At 37.9% G+C, this 19,206-nt stretch overlaps 1 long non-coding RNA gene across 2 annotated transcripts in view; it reads left to right on the top strand.

Moving 5' to 3' along the window:
- LOC131423528 (uncharacterized) overlaps positions 1–18,169 on the top strand; it is a 234,993-nt gene extending 216,824 nt beyond the window's left edge. For both annotated transcript variants that reach the window (XR_009225224.1, XR_009225223.1), the window contains 3 exons: positions 2,613–2,695; positions 13,323–13,497; positions 18,124–18,169. This is a non-coding gene — a long non-coding RNA (uncharacterized LOC131423528). The remainder of the gene's footprint in view (positions 1–2,612; positions 2,696–13,322; positions 13,498–18,123) is intronic.
- The last annotated feature ends 1,037 nt before the right edge of the window (positions 18,170–19,206 follow it).

The raw sequence follows: 19,206 nt of genomic DNA, 5'->3' as shown, positions 1-19,206 counted from the left end.
GTCAAAAAGGTTTGTGCATGTGTGTGCATGTGCATGCACACGTGTGTGCATGTGTGTGCACACACAAAAAATAATTACACGTACACAATTCTGAGAGCCAATTTGGTGCAACAGATTTTTGATGCAATCTGTTCCCTTTAAGAAGTTTTCCACTATCTCCAAAAATAAAAAGCAGAAAAATTTCAACTAGCAGAAAACACATTTTAAATGTTCATATGACATACATTTATCTCATACATATGTACACAGAGGCACAGTCATAGAGAAAAAGCATGTAAAGAGTGAGATTGTGAAAGATGCATGTATATTTATTCCTATCATGCACATGGACACATTGACATTTTGGTTGCCTGAGTAGAAAGTAGACCTGGCTACTTTGGGATCTGTCAGATCTCAGGCAGGATAACTGGGTAACTCAGAGTGAAATCTTTGTAGAAGGTCCATATGAATATTTCTTTCCAGTAGTATTTTTACCTCAGACTTCTGGTTTTTTTTTTCTTTTTTCCCTTGGTTTGTCTTTATATCCTTAGACTCCTTAAGTCCCCAAAATGCTACCAAGTAAAGAACTGGTTTATTGGCCTATGAATTAATAAAAATTTCTGAATCAGCTATTTCCCCAAGAACAAATTTCTTCTCCTAAAAACATACAGACACACACATAAATTCATGACAGCACACAGAATGATCAGTTCTTCTGTATCTGTATATGAGTGTCTATGAAATTGGAAACAGCATTCATGTTCAAGTTTTAAAAGATTTCCCTGCAGGTTAGCCAAACAGTAACTTTGGAAAAAAATATATATCAAAGGCCACAAACTGCCTTTTGAATGATGCCCTTGCTAGCCATGAAAATAAGCTCTTTCCCATGTGCCTGAGGGCAGAACTAAAAATGAATCAGGCACTGGCCTTAATGGAAATCCAGTTTGGGGACTAGGAGAAATTTAATATGCTATGTCTTTTCTCTGAAATCATGACTATCCTCATGAAGGTTACAGCAAAAACTGTTTGGGGTGGGAAGTACCATGTGTAAAATATCTGCTGGGAAGAGGTCTTTGATTTACAATATTCCTGAAAATGAAGATTTTATTTCCTATGATATATCATTCTTAGTTTTGTTTCATGATTAGGAAAAAAAAAAAGCAAAGTGACCTATGGGTCTGGGAACTAAGTTCTCTCTAGTTTAGGCCTTGATTCTGTCTTGTTTATGACCTTGGCCAGATCACTTCTCTGATGCAGAATTCTTATCTGTAAAATGAGGGTGAACGTATCAGTTCTGTACCATTGAGGTTGAGAAGGACAAAGATTTTTAGATGTGAAATTATTTCAAAATTAACAAAGTGCTTCACAGATATGAGCTAAGATGTTGGGGATTAACATAGAGGGAAACTTATGCATGCCAGTCGGACATGCAGAGCTTCTTCCTACCTAGGAAGAAGGAAGGCTCCTGGGAAGGCCAGGGGGAACAGCTGCTGCAGCCTAAGGCTTGTGGGAGGAGACAGCAGTAAGTGCCTTTTCCACTACTGACTCCCAAGTGCCCACTTAGTTTGAGTACTACAAGGTCAATTTGAGTTTTAATTTCCTGTCTACAATGTTGATGTCATTAATGCTAAGAAACTTGTAGATCATTTAATATGCCAGTCTATAGGGTCTGAATTCTTTCACCCTTTTAGAGCTAATGTAATGAAAACAGAATGAGTCCACAATGATCCAAAACCCTAGGTGATTCTCCAGTTGATTGTAATTGTGAGTCTCTGACCTCTAAATCCATACAAAAATCTGCCACTGGTGGAACATTCTAACTAGAGCACAGGGCTGGAATGACTAGTGGGAGAACTTCAAGTGAAGGAGATTTTAATTCAGATTAGAACTCAATTCAGATTAGACCCCACTAATGAAGGAAAAGATTGCTACTCTAGGCCTCAGATGCTAACTGGAACAAGCTTTCTTCCTGTGGGAGTGAACTTCATTGCTTTTCCCAACAAAATTACTGGGATTCCAAATTACTAGCTCAATCACTAACCCCAAAATAGAATTTCTCTAAGTAGATCATCTTTCTATAAGTAGATCCATTACATACTTGTTTGTTCTGTTTATGTATTTCTGTGTTTCATTCTTGCCTAACTGGGGGTAGATTTCTAGACTCAAATGTAACTTGATATTTTCATCCCTTGGCTTGGGGTGAGAGTGAAGCAGTAAAATGGTGATACCCTCCTTATACCCATCAACATCAGACTCTAGGTACTGTCTATCCCAATGAGCTCAAGGTCCCAAGTACATGATAATTTTGTCAAAATGTCATTGAATGATTAAAACATTGAGCAATCTAGGTAAATTATAAAGCCTAAGCTAAATACCAATGTGTATATATGCATATGTGTGTGTATATGTGCATGTAGATATGCACATGCATAAATGTGTGTATGTGTATGCATGTAGGTACTTATATACTCTGTAGCCGACTGTGTTGAAATTAAATAAAAGGTAAGAAGTCAATGAGTGCCATCTCGTGGAGAGACCTACCACTACATTTTCCAACTTATCTCCACTTAAAAAAAAAAAATAATGCTGAACTGATATTCCTTGTAGTAAATATTTTCTTCCTGTCTTTTCAGGTTTCTCATATAAATGATTATGAATGTCCTCTAATTAAACACTGTCATGGTCCAGTGTGCCAGGGTACACCTTAGGGGATGAGGTAAGTCAATAGAAAACACATTCTCTACTGACTCAGCTCAGGCAAAAGTTCAAAAATTGTGAGAGTCATGACAATAGACTCAAGGCATCACAGTGTTTTAATGGGGGACACATTGTCTTGTGACCAGTTGATGTTGCTGTAGTTACCATTTCCTGGAGTATAGGCCCATCATATTGTAAACTCTCTGTCAAGCACAAAAATTCCATTGATCCTAAGACATATAGTTTTACTTTTTCTCAATAAACTAGCATCACGATCAATGAGCCTATCCTCATGTTCAATCATAGAAACAATAGTAATAAACACTTGGATCATTTGTGTGAGATGCTAATGGGCAAAAGCCTGCTTATTATGAGAAAGTGAGCTTACTTATTCCTAGTGCCCCCATGATTGGAGTATAGGTTCACATTATAGGTGAGAGGTGAAAGTCTAAGGGAAAAATAAGTTTCTCAATATTTGTGAACCCAGTTAACAAATAAGAGTTCATCCCTCAGCATAGGGGTATAAAGTATTTTTATAGTTGTCACACAAAGAGGAATGGGAAAAGATAGCTTTGCCAGAGTTTTTGATAATAAATAAAAAGGACATTACTGGTAGGAGGAGCTAACATGTATGCTTGCATCCATTCATTCAACAAATATGGAGAGCTAGCTCTGTGTACAGTCCTGGGACTAAGGATAATGGAAGAGAACAAACAGATAAGAATGGACAGAGTTCCCTGATTTCAAAGGACTTGTATTCTACTTGTGAAATACAGAAATTTAAAAAAAGTAAAATGTATTGGCGGTTGTGGGATTATAAAAACTAAGGAGAAAAATCAAGTAGAGAATGGGGAGAAGGCCCCATTGGAGGGGGATGGTGTTGCAATTATACATAAGGTGACAAGGGAAGGCCTCACTGAGACATGAAGTTATGAAGGAGGTTAGAGGGGAAGTCTTGAAAATATGTTGGGCAGAAGCATTCCAGGCAAAAGGAACAATATAGAGAAAAGTCTGAGGCAATTCTGTGCCTGTCAGGTCAAGAAACAGATTTCCAGGCAACAGGCATTGGGATAAGTTCTTTTTTATTTTTTTGTATTTTATCTTATACCCTCTCTACAGCACATTGATGTAGAATTTGATATAAATTCCATTTTGCAGAGAAGAAACGCAGCCTACGAGGAGATTGCCCACTGTGCCAAAGCTGGCCAGTGCTGTAGTGTACTTGCTATGCAGCCTGGCCCTGGGCTTGATGTTTTACACACTAAGCCAACAGCTGAAGGGTTGATCAAAGGGATTTCTCTTGGAGGTTGGACAGCAAGAAGGGGCAGTGGACTCAGAAGGAAAGGGTCTGGTTGAGGAACAGCCTGGAAATATCTAAATATTCTCTTTTTAGAGATTGGTAAAAACACAACCATTTCTTTCTTTGCAGACTCTTTCTTTCATAAATCCTGGTATAGAATTTCAATATAAAATCTCTTCTGATTTTCCATATTTTTGATATTTAAATTAGGCCTTCTAAGGTTTTTCCTTCCTATTTTCAAAAGATAAGGAAAAGTTGCAGTCTTTGAAGTTAATTCAAAACTACTTGAAAGCCATTAAGTTGTCCTAAGAATCTGGTTTTGCCTCAGAGCAAGGTCTGGAAACCAGATTTTATGCTCTGTTTAAAACAGTGATAGATGTTAAATGTCTTCTTTCTTGACTGCTTTCTTATTATTTTTAAATTTTTAGTTCTCTTGTCTCATTGGCTCCCTTTCATCTCTCATAGAGGAATCCCTCGGGATTTAGAGGATCACTACTTATTTAAGGGACTGCTCATGATGTAGCTAAGGAGATCTGCCATCAGCATTGTTAAGACAAATAATTACTATCGGAAATGATGACTGGAGGGCAGAATTTTGACAGGGCCAGGGTCAGGGGGAGAAGAAGGGGATCATGACTGGGCAACCAGGAAGCCGGGGCGGGGGGAGGAAGTGAACTGCCTGAAGTGGCACCTCCAGAAAGGTCATGGTGCCCAAGTGCCAAACCCAAGCTGCTGCTTTAGCTGGGATCCTGGATGGCCTGCCCTTCTGGGATCTGCTTTCCTTGGACCTTTTCCTTAGGACCTGCTTTCCTTTCTTCCTCTCTCCAAATTTGTGGGTAGGAAATCAAATCAATAGTAACTACTGTTACTTGTACATGTGTGATTGTTAAACACTTCGAGTTGTTTGTCCTTATAAAGATCAGCATTTACGGGGGCTGGCTGGGGCTGGGGCTCAGTGGTAGTGCACTTGCCTGGCATGTGTGAGGCACTGGGTTCGATTCTCAGCAGCACATATAAACAAATAAATGTTTATTAACAACTAAATATATATATTTTAAAAATATCAGCATTTACAAAAGCTACAGAGAGATCAATAAATTTGGCCAGTCCCAGTGGCTCAGGAAGCAGAGTTAGGAGGATAGCAAGTTCAAAGTCAGCCTCAGCAACTTAGTAAAACCCTGTCTCTGAAGCTTGTCTGTTATGTATTATGGGATCACTTTGTGCCTGGGTGATGAGGGGTCCTAAAATGATCTGCATTTGAATTTTGAGCACCATAAAAAAAGAAGAAAAGGATTCCAAAGTCGAGCTTCCAGACATTGGAAAGGATGGAGTAAAGCAGTGTTGAATTTGTCCCTGAGACAAGACAGCATATCATTTATGGAGCACATACAGCTGCCAAGCTCCGTGTGAGGCTATGGAAATGATTGGCGTAGGTTGTTACCATCCCTTTCCTTTGACAAATGACCCTCATTTTTCGAAGTTCAAGTTGTGAAACAATGTCCCCAGCACATAGTTTTTTTTTAAATTTTCCTTTTCTTCTTTTTGTTTTTTATTAAGGATAAAAAAACCTTAACAGACTCATATGATATGTTATGATCATATACATACCCAGTAGTGACTGTGATTTTTGAAACTAGATTTGATCTGTTCATTTGGAAACATGTCTTAGAAAATAACACGGTTTTGGTATGTCTAGTGTATATTTTATACTAAAACACCAAGATTTATCACTAAATTAAACCCATCGAGAAATCCTGCCATGGGTCACACAAACAAGCATCATATCTTTATTTCTACAAAATAAGACAATTGTCCATGAATAATGAATCAATTGCTTAAGGCAGTTTTCTTGTCTCTCCATTTAAAAAAATATTTTTAATCCATATGAAACATGCTTAAATTCTTCATGTATTTCTTACTTAGGGCGATTTTTAGAATCTTCACCTTTTCTGTCTCTCCCGCAGGGTGGTTTGCTGGATATATGGTGCTTAGGATCGAAGGTGTCACCTCAGGGGTCATGAGATGAAAGTTCACATTGTTTTCTTTTTGTGAAAATCATTTTTTATGCTGGCTTAAATGGTGCCACTTGTTAGTAATGCATCACAGAATTGTTTTATTTTGAGCTAACCCACTCAAGAATTTTTGCTCACAAATTCCAATTTTTAAAACCAATTCTTCTCCATTATTAAAATCTATTAAACTTAATTTTAAAAGCATAAATGTAAAAGTTATCCAAAGGAAACTATTCTATTTGTACTGATGAAATGTTGTTAATATCAAATTATCTTCTCTGTGTTTCAAGTTATTTTTTAATCTTGTTAAAGTTGGAAGGAAGTGATGGTACTAATGAAATAGTAAGTCCTGTGATGAGAATGGTTGAAACTAAGATGATATCGCATTGTCCTATTTTTGTATATCCTTGAAAATTTCCAAAATAAAAAACTTAACTTCTTGCTTATACTTAGTTTTAGCCATCTCATTTAGAAAAAACACTATTTAAAATAAATTCTTGCTGTTAATTGTCTTGTAAATTTACCAGAATTTCTCAAATTGAAGTCAACATTAAAATATTAAATTAAAAAGAAAAATTCAATGTTTTCACAATATACATTAACTTTGTTTGCCTATCTTGGGCATAACTTTCTTACATATAACAATATTGCCTTGAGTTTTATTCCTGCCATAGCAACAAACACACACACACACACACACACACACACACACACCTATTTATTAGAAGAGTTGAATCAAAAGGTAAACATCCCTAGGTATCATTCTATGAAGGTAGCTAAATGTCACTGGCTGCAAAGACATTGATGGGACTATAATAAGCAGAAGAAATCACATTTACCAGACTTCCTCCAAGGAAAAGTGGTTAAAAGAATTACTTTGAAAACCCAGGGGATAAGAGTAGAGACACCCCAAGATGAATGTTGAGTATAGACAGGGAGGTCCTGCCTGATTCTGAGGCTGTGGTCAGGTAATGGCAGGCATGTGCTTGCAGTGTGTAGGGCTTCTCTAAATCTTGGACTGAACTTCTTAGAACAGTTTGGCAGAGCCTCTAGTCCCTCCCTCTATGCCTTATCCTACAGAACGTATGACCCATCTCCTCAATACATGTTGAATAAATATTTTTAAAGGATTAGATCAAAGAGGCAACAAATTACTAATGTGCTTACTTATTGAGGTGAACCCTAGTCCTCAAGGCAATTTGAAAACCAAATTAAGATGAATTTTAATCTTAAAATGAATTAAAATTAGAATATTGGAAAGAAACAATTGCATTCAAAAGACTCTCTTATCGGGCAAGGCAGTAGGAAAGATGGTGGAATGAGATGGACATCATTACCCTCCGTACATGTATGACTGCACATGTGGTGCAATGCTACATGGTGTACAACCATAGAAATGTAAAGTTGTGCTGCAATTGTGTACAATGAAAAAGTGCATTCTACTGTAATATATACCTAATTAAAATTTTAAAAAGACTAACTCTCAAGATGTTCACCTCATTTTGGTTTACAAATTGTAACATTTCACATCCAGACTCCACTTGTCTTAACCACTAAATGTGCAAAGGCTTCAAAAGAGAAAATGCCCAACTAAAAAGAGGTAAAATGCCAAGGAAAAATGACCACGCCACAGCTCAGAAAGCCTACCGGACTCTCCTGCAGAAAGTAAGACTCTCCCTTGGAGGATTTTACCCATGGTGTGTTGCTTGAGGTACTAAAGGCCTGTTTCCAACATTTTCCATGAGCATTGTAGACACAGTTTGCAGATATAAAGAACATCAAATTCAGCCAAGCAGTTCCAGGTTAACAGAAGGATAAATATAGTCATGACAGTGCTGGTTGTTTTTTTTTTTTTTTTGGTTGTTTGTTTGTTTTTTTTTTTAATCTTCCAGAAGGCAAAAATGTGAAAGACATGGCCTTGATAGACCGTCACATCTTTCTCATCAGACTGTGGAAAATTAGTCTCCTCTTGTTAAATAGAAAAGGTTAGGATTTAATAGTTAATGAAGCCAAGGGAATCTGAATAGATAAGAGCTGCCTCTGAACAGGCTGCACTTGGACAAGCCCAAATCCTCTTATCTCTTTTCAGAAAGTCAGCTGTTTGAGAGATATTGTTTTAAGCAGCCAGGTGACAGGAACAGGAGCATATACAAGGAGAACCAGTAGCTTTTTGGAAGGTTGCAAAAGCAGGATACAAGAAGAGGTGCTGCTTCTCAATTTTATTGGGTACTCTAACAACATACCGAATTTCCCCCCTGGATTCAAAACACTAATCCCCGGGTAGCTGAACTTTAAAATATTTACAGCATTATGGACATATTGTGAAATTCCTATTCTCTCTTGTTGCTTGCACTGTTCTTTGTTCTGTATTCTTTCACTCTCAAGTTGCTCAGGGTAGGAAATGTTCTGAGTTGAAGGAAACTCAGGAGGAATGAAGAGAGGGTCACAGAGGAGTTCAAATAGTATGCCTTTGAACTAAGGGTTATTTAGGGCCAGTAAGATAAGTCTCTTGCCCCAATTCAATCTAGTTAGTTATTATCCCTTTCGTACTTACTTGTTTGCTCTGGAAAAAAAAAAAATCTATCCCAACCTCCCTAATTCTCCAGACAGCACCATGAGTATAGGTCATGATTAATAGGTCATGAGTATAGGTCATAGATTAAGCTTTATCCACGGCTCCCAAGCAAGACTCTTCCAATTCCCTGGGGACTGATGTGACAAATGCCTCCTAATGCTCCTACTTTTGTTAACTATACAAAACAAAGCTCTTTCATTTTTCCCCATCCTTTCATTTTCAAATATTTCTTTGCTTTTCTTCCTACCATCTAGACTTTCACCCCAAAATTCTGCCCTCTCCCTCATCCTTTCTTATCCTATGTCTATAATGCCTAGAGCCCTCAGTTGCTTCTCTGAACATTCATTTCACATTCTTGCCTCAGCTGATGCTGGACTCATTCTGAGGACATTGTTTCTACCAATTACAGGGAACCCAATCTCAGTAACATGACCCAGCATACTTCTCACTCTCAAAGCTATGTCCAGGCCATGAGTTCTCCTCTCTCATGTGAAAAAAAAATCTTTACTCTTTTGGGATTTGTGATACCCCACTTAATCACCAGCTCTCCTTGTCACCAAATTCCTTGATCTCTCTCTTTCTCATGCTTTAAAAGCACCTGTCATGCAGCCTTATTCTCCTGCCAAGCCCCACCTCCACACGGTTCATTTTCCTGTTCACATGTATCCTTGCAGCACCCTCTGCAAATTTTGGTCTTGCAGCTCCAATCATCTTCACCTTTCCTCACTTTAGCTCCTCATCCATGTGGTCTCATACTCAACGAGACCTATCTCTGATCACAGTGCCCTGCATGCTCCTCATTCACATTCAGGTACATAGGTACATAGCTTGTCCTTTGGTTCCTGTGTTCATCAGCCTCTTCCATGGCCTCACTCCCTCCACCAGGCCTCTGTCTTCCTGTCCATCAAGCACTCTTCATCCTTTCTCATGCAATTTGGAATCCTTGACATAGCACTATAGTCACTTTCTTTTACTGTTCTTGCCTGCTTGGCCTCTCATTTCACTTGCCCATCTAAACCCTAACCTGAAGTCAACCTAGCTTTAAGTCTACTCCATCTTTACTTCCAACAACTGATGATTCTGATGAATATTATACAGCCAGGTATATTTGTGGCACTCAGATTTCATCGTCTCAGCCTCACTCTGGTCTTTTTAATGTTGGTCCTAGAGCCAGTTTGCTTTCCTCTGATTCCATGACAGGTGCCTCTGCTTCTAACAGGAGACTTGTTTGGATCTGATATGAGTTCCTGTCAAGTCATCTAGTCTCCAGAATCTGGGAATCACTTTAGATATTTAAAGTAAATTTGACTTCTCTGTCATGGTCCATTATGGATTGATTTGTGGTTTTATACATTAGATTAATCAGCGATTCTATGTTTCTCATTCTCAAGTTTACAATAAGCACTTCTCTGTGGTTCTCATCTATTGCCTGTTCCTTTGGGTGCTGGGAATTGTGCTAGCACTGAATACACACTGTGTTAAAATTTATTAGCGTTACCTATCAGCAAACAGTTCTAAATCCCATCTGGGTCACTTCCATAGACTTCAATTCCCAAATGCTCACTGCTCGTTTCCCTGTCCTGGTTGGAGTTTCTTCTAGGTCCCTGCTCCATCCTCATGGATTCTTCTGGCCCAGTCGACCCCAGCTGTATCCTAATGAAACAGGTATTCAATTTTAATCCTTCTGTGAGGTTCCATTCATGTAATATGAGAATCTTAGCAACTTCCTTCTCTTTTTTTTTGTCTAAATCAAAGTTAGATGTTCTAACTTCTTTGATGTAAAATGAAATAGTTGTCCTTGTAACCCAAAGTATTGATTAAAGTCCTCTGACTCTAGAGTAAAATTGAACTTGAAAGCAATTTATAAATTTATTTTAGGGCCAAATTATCCCTCTCCTGCATTTTATAAGGATATATCTTCATACATACTTTGTGCATAATTTTATATTCTTTTTATTTGAAACATAAATATTAAAATAGTATATCTTGCTGTTTAAGAACTCTGTGCTTCAATTCCATGTCTAGAGTTGAAGTTTTTCTCTTTTTCTGTTTATTGAACAAGCTATACCCCATTCTCCTTTTGAATACCTGGAATAAAATATACATCATTGAATTATTACAGCTAACAATTATCTTTTCCATTATTCAGTAATTTAATGATCAACTTCTTCTCAAACTAATGGGCTTCAATTTGCTTGTAACAATTCTGAAATGATAATAATAGTTCTGTGCTAATCATATCTTGGTATAAGAAGTGGCATTTTAAAATGAGTAAAGTGAGAGAAAATGAGAAACCAAAGATCACAAAGCAATTTGTTTAAGATATAAAAACAAGACCATCAACGCCTACACACTAAGAATTCCCCACTCAGAAGACATCAGATTTAAAAACTCCAAATGGCCAGGCTCAGTAAAGCATACCTGAAATCCAGTGACTCTGGAGGCTGAGGCAGGAAAATGGCAAGTTCAAGGCTACCCTTAGCAATTTAGCAAGGCCTTAATCAACTTAGTAAGACCCTACCTCAAAATGAAGAATAAAAAGGACTGGGGATGTGGCTCAGAGATAAAGCACCTCTAGTTTCAATCTCCATTACCAGAACAGCAACAACCACCAAACCAAACAAGCCAAACAAACTCCAAATGCAATTGCCAACATACTGACAAGGGAAGGACTGGCATTGTTCCTGTTCCTATTGAGCCCTACCCAGCCTTCAAGTCCCACTGAACCTACTGATCTCACCAGGTCATATAGATATTTCCCATTTGAATTTAAAAAAAAAACCTTTTTTTTTTTTGGGGGGGGGGATAGGGATAAGTCATTATTTAGCAAAGAACAGATAGGATCATAGGTGTCCTGTCAGTTGCATGAGGCACACATACTGTAAATGGTGGGGAAATTCCCAGCTGGATCCATCTTGTGAAAAGAACGATAAACAAACCAGATGGGATGATAAACAGGGAAGCTGGGTCATTTTACCAGAAAAAGAAGGAAGTTAGGTTGACCCTCATAAGCACAAGACCACTGACTCAAAAGCATATATATTTTTTTAATTTTTTAGCTTTCGGCGGACACAACATTTTTGTTTGTATGTGGTGCTGAGGATCGAACCCGGGCCGCACGCATGCCAGGCGAGCTCGCTACCGCTTGAGCCACATCCCCAGCCCCAAAAGCATATTTTTGCTTAATAAAAAAGCTTGGGAAGAGAAATGCTGTCATATCACAATTCTACAACACAGGAGAATATTACAATAAGCATGTACCGATTCAATCAAATAATTTTTGAGTGACATAACAATGCAAGGTTTGCACCAGAATGCAAGCAGACTGGCAGTGTTTCTCATTTGAACTAAGTGTATCATCCTTATTTAAAGCAGCAGCTTCCCCCAAACCTTGGGAATCTCATATTAGAACTCACAGTCACTCATAGAAGGGCTATAACAAACTATTATCTGCCTCTAAACTCACATATGTCAAATCCCTCACCTGGTGTCAAAATCTATTCCTACAACACAGTTCAGTTTGAGTAACTTCCTTTCTCAAAAGTCTACAATGGCTTTGTCCTCACCAGGAGCAAGTTTCTAGCACAGAGTTCCAACTTCTCCATTCTGTAGCACCTTTCTGACCTTTCTGCTTCCTCACCCAGAGCTCCTTTGAATTAATCATGAATTTCCCTCCCTTTAGCTTTGCTCAGGCTGTTCCTACAGCTTGTTTCATTTTCTTTATCTCTCTGTGTCCTAAGATCCTTTAGTCCTTGTTCTAACATTCCCTCCATGAATCCTCTATTAATACTCCAACTCAAAAGTTCCCTGGAACTCCCAAGTTCCGTCACACTCAAAGATGCTGCCTACTGCCTGGTGTGGGAGTTACTTGAACTCGTGTCTGATCTCCATCCATAGTTTCCTATGTTCTTGGGTCTCCTACAGGAGTCGTGCTCCAACTTAGCAAGCATCAGAGGGCTTGTTATAGCACAAATTTGTGGACTTCACCTCACAGCTTCTGATTCAGTAGTTTTAGGGTAGGGGTCAAGAATTTACATTTCTAGCAAGGTCCCAGGTGTTGCTATGCTGCTGGTCAGGAAACCCTTGTATTATGGGCCTGACATAATGCTTTAGACATAGTAGGTTCAACAAACACTTACTGAATAATCAGGGAGCAGGCATGCTGTTAGCCATGCTTTTCAACTAAAAATAAGTTATTCCATTAAGACTTACAATAGAATGTCTAAAAATATAGATAAGATGGGTTTTATTTCAGATTATGAAGAGAAGCAGAGTTTTAATAAAGTGAAAATATTGACAGATTCATGGTTAAGTCTCATTCAATCTATTCTGCTCTGTACTGGGACTCTTGAGAGTTGGGGTGATAGATGAATAAAGAAGGGAAAGGAAGGAAAGAAATGAAAGAAAGAAGGGAATTGGAAGGAATGAAAACTGCAAATTTCCTCAAAGACTCATGTCAATTGGAGTAGTTCCTACTTTGCCGACAAGGAAATAGGAGCTCCAAAATGTCACATAGCATGCACAGCACAGAAACAGAGCTCCAGGTTTTCAGTTTGCCAGGTTTGATGCACATTCTGCTCTGCTTGTGGCTCTTCTACAGAGTCAGTAACATCTTATGTGGAACTGAATACCAGGCATTAAGAAAATATTAGGATTGAGCCCAGGAAAGCAACCAAAAAATTCCCAATTTATTTTGAGTCATAATGAGTAGATGGCAAATACATCATGTACACTCTGTATGTCATTCACTATTCCCTAGGCACCATAATGATGTGCTTCCTAGGCTGAAACATGAAACTCTGGCCTCTGCCTTCACCTGGTCAAGAATCAAGGCTCTGTGGTATTATCTGCCCTGCGCCCCTTTCAAATATGCATGTGGCCCTTTCCAGCTCTTTGGGAGAAATGGGAGAGATTAGAGCTGCTGACACCCAGAGGTAAGAATAAGTCCATGAAACTAATTATCAGGGAAGGTCTATATCTGGAAGTAGGGAGAAAAGTTTTATGAATCTCTGTACATCATTTGTCTGCTTTTGGAGATAAAAAGACAAAACAGATCTAACATGACAGTCGAACAGAAGATTGCTGGCATAACATAGAGTATGGGGTTGGTTGGGTTTTTTGTCTCATGAATACAAAAAAAAAAAAAATGAAATCCACAGATAAAAAGGCTTGTGGGAGCAAAGTAACAGGATTTATTCAAATAGTAGAAAGAATTAAAGCAGAACTCCTGAAAGAGGAAAGGTCTCAAGAGACAGTTTCTAGTGAGTGGTTATTGTCTAGAGGTTTATATGAATCGACAGGGTTAAGGAAGTTAGGCTGTGACCCAAATCTGGGTATGGCTCTCAGTGTCCACGAGCTCTTCACTCACCCTTTGGTCCAATCAGGTTACTGTGCCTTTTGGGAAAGAGGGTCTGGGCACTAGGCAATGGATGTCTCAATATCAGTTTTTCTGTTTACATAGGAGTTGGCCTGACCTTAATGGGGCCCAGCTTGTATCTGTGGTCTCTCACCCCTCTCAGTTTCTTCTCTGAGCATCCCAGCTCTTTCTTATGCTGTATTGGGCCCAGACAGCCCTCTTATGACAGGGACAGCTTAGGGAGGGTGTTGCCCAGTAGCAGTGGTTACTTGGCTGGAAACTTGGTGGAGATGCAAGGTCTTAGGTGCTATGTCAATGTACTGAACAAGAGACTTGGGGGGGGGGGTGTGCAGGGGACCTAGTAATTTGTACTTTAACAAATGGCCCTCCAGGAAATTATTCTTTAAGATATAATTTAAGCTTTTATTATCCATTTGTGGAAACTGTTTTGTAATCAAACATGTATGATACACCCCTACCAGAAACAGAGACTGAAATTACAGCAACTGTACATATGAGAATATAGCCATATTCCTCCAGAGTTGAAACCAAGGGGCATGGTTAAAGATGATGTACATTTAGGAAGAAATAATTATTAAATTTAATAAATAAATTATTAAATTTAATAAATAAATAAATTCTAGAAGCCAGAATTTGTTGTTGTTTTTGTTGTTATATTATATCCAGCTTGACAAATATAAAACACCATGTATATTTTATGTAGATGTCACATGAATATTGCATTTCATATGCAAGTGTGTTTAAAAAAGAAATGTGCAGCATTTGAGAAAATAAAAATTCAGAAAAGCACATAAAAGACTCAAATATACAGCATATTTACAGAGGACAAGACTACTATAAAGATGACCATTTTCCCCAAGTTAATTTATAATAATAACTGGTCAAAATTTCACCATGCTTTACTTTTTGTTAAAGAAGGGATGAAAGCAAAAACTTCTGAAATTCTTCTGGAAGATTATATAAAATTAGCCAAGAACTCTCTCATATGTAAGAGCAAATGTACCAGCTATCATTACCTGACACTAATAACACATTATTATATTACAATAGTGTGATAATTTAAAGGCCAAGAAATCACAATACAGAAAACTACATAGATAAATTCATATGATGCAGGCTAAAGTTTAAGAACCACAGCTAGTATTTTACTAATCGACAAATAGGCAATCGTCCACGCTTCAGTTCTCTTTTCAAGGTCTGCCACCAAATCATCAGCAATTAATGGTTCAAGCCAAAAATCTCTAAGTAGTCTAAAGTTTTCTGACATCAAAGTATCTTTATTTTGGGGGTAGTTTTTAAAAAATGCAAAAGCTTTTTTTCCTCCTGATAGTTTTGTTATTTTTACAACTTTGTGTTGTATTGAATATATATTTGAAAACAAATATTTAAATCATGATATGAAAAAGACTGCAACATAAAATGTTGAAAGATCATTTAAATTATCACCATACCTAACATTTATTTTAGAGTAGAAAAAACAGGTTCAGAAGTGTTACACGACTCCCTGAGATCCTAGCACCCTGTTCATTCTCTTCCCTCCATCTGTCTTTCAAGAGACACTCTTTCATGAGGCACTTCACTTTCACTGAGTTTGTGCATAAGAAAAAAAAAAGGCTAAATAATAATAAGTACAAAATAATAAATAGATAGTATCTTTAATTTATCTTGGCCATCATTTAACATTAAAATCCATATCTAGGTATAATATCTCTGCTAGTAATTAAGCATATCGTTCTTAAGGTCATTTTAAGTGTTTAATTTTTTTCAGTTTTATAAGTTGCTGAGGTTATGAACTATCTGTCGAGACTCTGAAAATATTTAAGACTCTTATTCCCCAAAGATTCTTATTTGATTTGGGCACACACACACACATGCCTGCACACACACCTTACGTGATCCTGCATCTAAATCCAGAATTTTCCCTTTGAACTCTGTCAGTGAACCCCCAGAGGTTCCACAGACTCCAGGTTAAGAACTTGTACTGTAAGAAGTCTCATTTAACATCAAGGGTAAGGAAACATCCTCCCAGGGTTATCTTTTTCAGCTAAAGACCTGTTTGGTAAACTCTTTTGCTCCTCCATGAATGTCACGTAAGTAACAGTTCCCCATGTTTTCCTCACTTCAACACCTTGTTTCCAACTGACACTATATTTGCTAATGTCCAACAGTAGTGTCTTGGGGCAGATCTTTCAGTTTTCCCTCTGTGGACATCCTATCTCCTTCTCCACATGAACTCCTGCCCTGTGAATATTATTGATGGCATATCCAATTTTAATTTTAATATACTTCATTTACTAGAGATAAGCAAGACATACAACTCTCTGCTTGTGTGCTGGACATAACAGATGAAGCAGAAATTATATGCACATTTGAAAGTCATGTTAATTTTAGGATTTTGTTCATGATTGAGTTGCTGGAGCCTCTCTTTTTCACTTATTTTCTCCTTTGTGACTCTGACTCTCAAAATGATAGAATTCCCAATGAGCAGTCACAAAGAGCAGATTAGTCTAAAATGTGTTCTAGTAAAGAAGCTCATCCAGAGTTAATGCCAAGGGACATGTCACAGCAGATTTAGTTTGCACAATAAATAAAGAGCTTGAAGAAGCCCAAAGGCAGGGTTTTGAGGTGGGCATAGAGTATGCCCTGGGTGGTGAGAACGGTGAGAGCTACAAACCTTACAGACCAAGAAGACGGTGACAGTGTCTAAAATCCGTTATGTATATTGATACTTTGATGCAGTCATCCTGTGTTAGGAGGTCCCAGGTGAAACTGCGATGATGCTATCTAGTTGTAGTAGCTCTAGAAGCCATTAACATAGGTTGATTTGGTGGGTCACATAACAGAAAGCAAAATTCATAGGACCCATCATGGTATGAGAACGGGAGTGGGTTAAGCAGGTAAGTAGAGGAGGGCCAATCAACTGCTTGGCTCAGCGGGAAGCACACCAAGGGATCCACACTGCCAAATGTCATTAAATGGCAGCAACAGGAAGATTTAGGGAACTGATGAGTAGGTAGATCTCAGTAAATCAAGTTTATTTATTTTTTTCTCAATTTCCTGAAAATTATTTTAAGAAAAATAAAGGACCATTACTATCTAGATTGGAAAAAAAAAATCTAGTCTTGCTTTGAAAGTATTTTGTAAAAGATCTGAAAGCCTCTGGCAAGTAATGAGGACTATGTAAAATAAGCTAAATAAAAATTATTTAAAAATCAATTTAAAGCTAGAAGATCATTTTTCAAAAGGGCCTCCTTTAAAAGTGAACCATCTTTGAAGCTCTAGGTTTCATAGTCAATAATCTTTATTATGTATGTTTTGAGTAACTAGATACAGCTAATGTATTCATTATTCATGACAATTGTACACTGCATCATTTTAATCTTCATAATCCTTTATAGACATTAGCTAATTTATCTGTAGTAGGGCCCCTGGAGAGTGCAGTATTATTTCTGTTACTGGGCAAGCAAAGGAATTAATGCAAGGTGAAGGGCTGTGATTCTCTAAGGCCTATTTCTAAGCACTGATTCAGCTGAAATATTGAAGACAAACTGTTGGCTATGAGCAACAGAAAGATAAAATATTTGCCAGTTTGATTGGGAAGTGTTGCTGCTGTTTACTTACTCTAGAAAGCTTAAATGAAGCAGGGATCTGGAGGCAATTAAGAGCCCGGCATGCATTTTCACTTTAACACTGTGATTATAAGGCCAGACTTTTGCTACCTGCAGAGAGTCACAAGGAGTGTTGCAGGTCCTTCTCCCTAGGGGGATAGAGACAGTTTTGCTTTCCTTGGAGCTCCTTGTACCCTTTCTGCCTGAGTCATGATAGAACCTCCTCAAAGTGGGCATCTGCACAATGAGGCTGCTCACAATGCTCTCTCTTCCTTTCCCTCACCATTTGTGAATTTCTTTTGATCAATCGTATTCATTGTGATGGAAAACAATTTTGCATGAGAACTTCCTAACATGTTGGAAGTCAGTACTCAAAGGTCTGTGTACATATGGATTTTAAGTGCAGTAACTGTCCTCTTGGTATCTGTGAACTGTGGGGCCCCTGGGTTCTCAGAACCCAGAGAATACTCTGAGCTTACCTCAAAGTGTTCCCTTCCCACTTCTTCCTAGAGCCAATGAAACTCTATGACCCTCTCTTGATGATCTTTTTTTCATTTTTTTTTTGTTTTCCCTAGAAATTGTAATGATGAAACTGATTAGAAGTTGATTTTGGAGGAACTGGTAAGATATTAAAATTGTGTATCTCTATATCCCCAACGAAGCCAAATCCTTCCTTTGGAGTTTTCCTGTATTGGCTAATCCAGTTTTAACACAGAGGGTGTTGAGTAGGTTGTATAGGTTGGCAGTTTCACGATATAATAATTATGTGAATTTGGGAACTCAGGCAAATTTTTCCATTTCTTTTAGTTTTAGCTTTCTTATCTATAAAATTGGAGTGATCAAAGTATTGCCTGATTCATCTTAAGCATTACAAAATTGTGACTTTTCTCACTTCAGAGCAATTTTAATTTGACAATTAAATATATCTTAAATTTAGATCTTTTTAACAGACTGTTTTCCTTTGATTTGTTTTTTAAATAAATATTTACTATTTTTTATTTCTCACTGTTGGAATGATATTAAAGAAAATATCACCCTTCATAAGAACAAAAACTGGCTTTTCTATAATTCCCTAAAATTTTGTTACCAACATCATACCGGAATCTCTATAGCTTTAGGCTACCTCTGTCTACTGTTACTTCCTTTTTGGAAATTCCCCTTCAAAAACATTTCAACATTTCCCAACATCTTCCTCTCAAACTTTCAAATCCATCCCTCTGGCTGAACTTAGACTTTCTTCCATTTCTTTAAAGTCCATATAGTTTCTGAAAGCTAGAGATTAAAAAAGAAGAGAGAGAGAGAGTGGTCTGTCCACAAGAGATTATAACAATAAAGAGAAGAGGAGGGGCACTGAGGGGAGAGATAGTTCATCTTGATCCTGGTAGGAAAGAGAGGACTTTAAATACCAACACCTAAAATTTCTTTTATTTCCATTCTTGCTGGAGTTGCTTCTCTTGAGATGCTGTCAGCAGAGAGGCACAGCTGTGGGGAACCCTGTGCATTAACCGTGGCACGAGCATGCTCACAGGGTGACAAACATTTTCAAAGCTAGTAAATAGCCAGTGGTTGGAAAAAACAGAGGTAAGACCCAACAGGAGGCCAGTAAGTATTCAGGGGCTCAAGGGGGATCACAGAGTCATCTTAAAATGGCATCTTTC

The sequence above is a fragment of the Marmota monax genome, unplaced genomic scaffold (genome assembly GCF_021218885.2).
Source record: "Marmota monax isolate L192 unplaced genomic scaffold, Marmota_monax_Labrador192_F-V1.1 WCK01_AAM20220418_F8-fsc00114, whole genome shotgun sequence".
Classification (NCBI taxonomy): domain Eukaryota; kingdom Metazoa; phylum Chordata; class Mammalia; order Rodentia; family Sciuridae; genus Marmota; species Marmota monax.
This window is presented reverse-complemented; position numbering and strand designations above follow the sequence as displayed.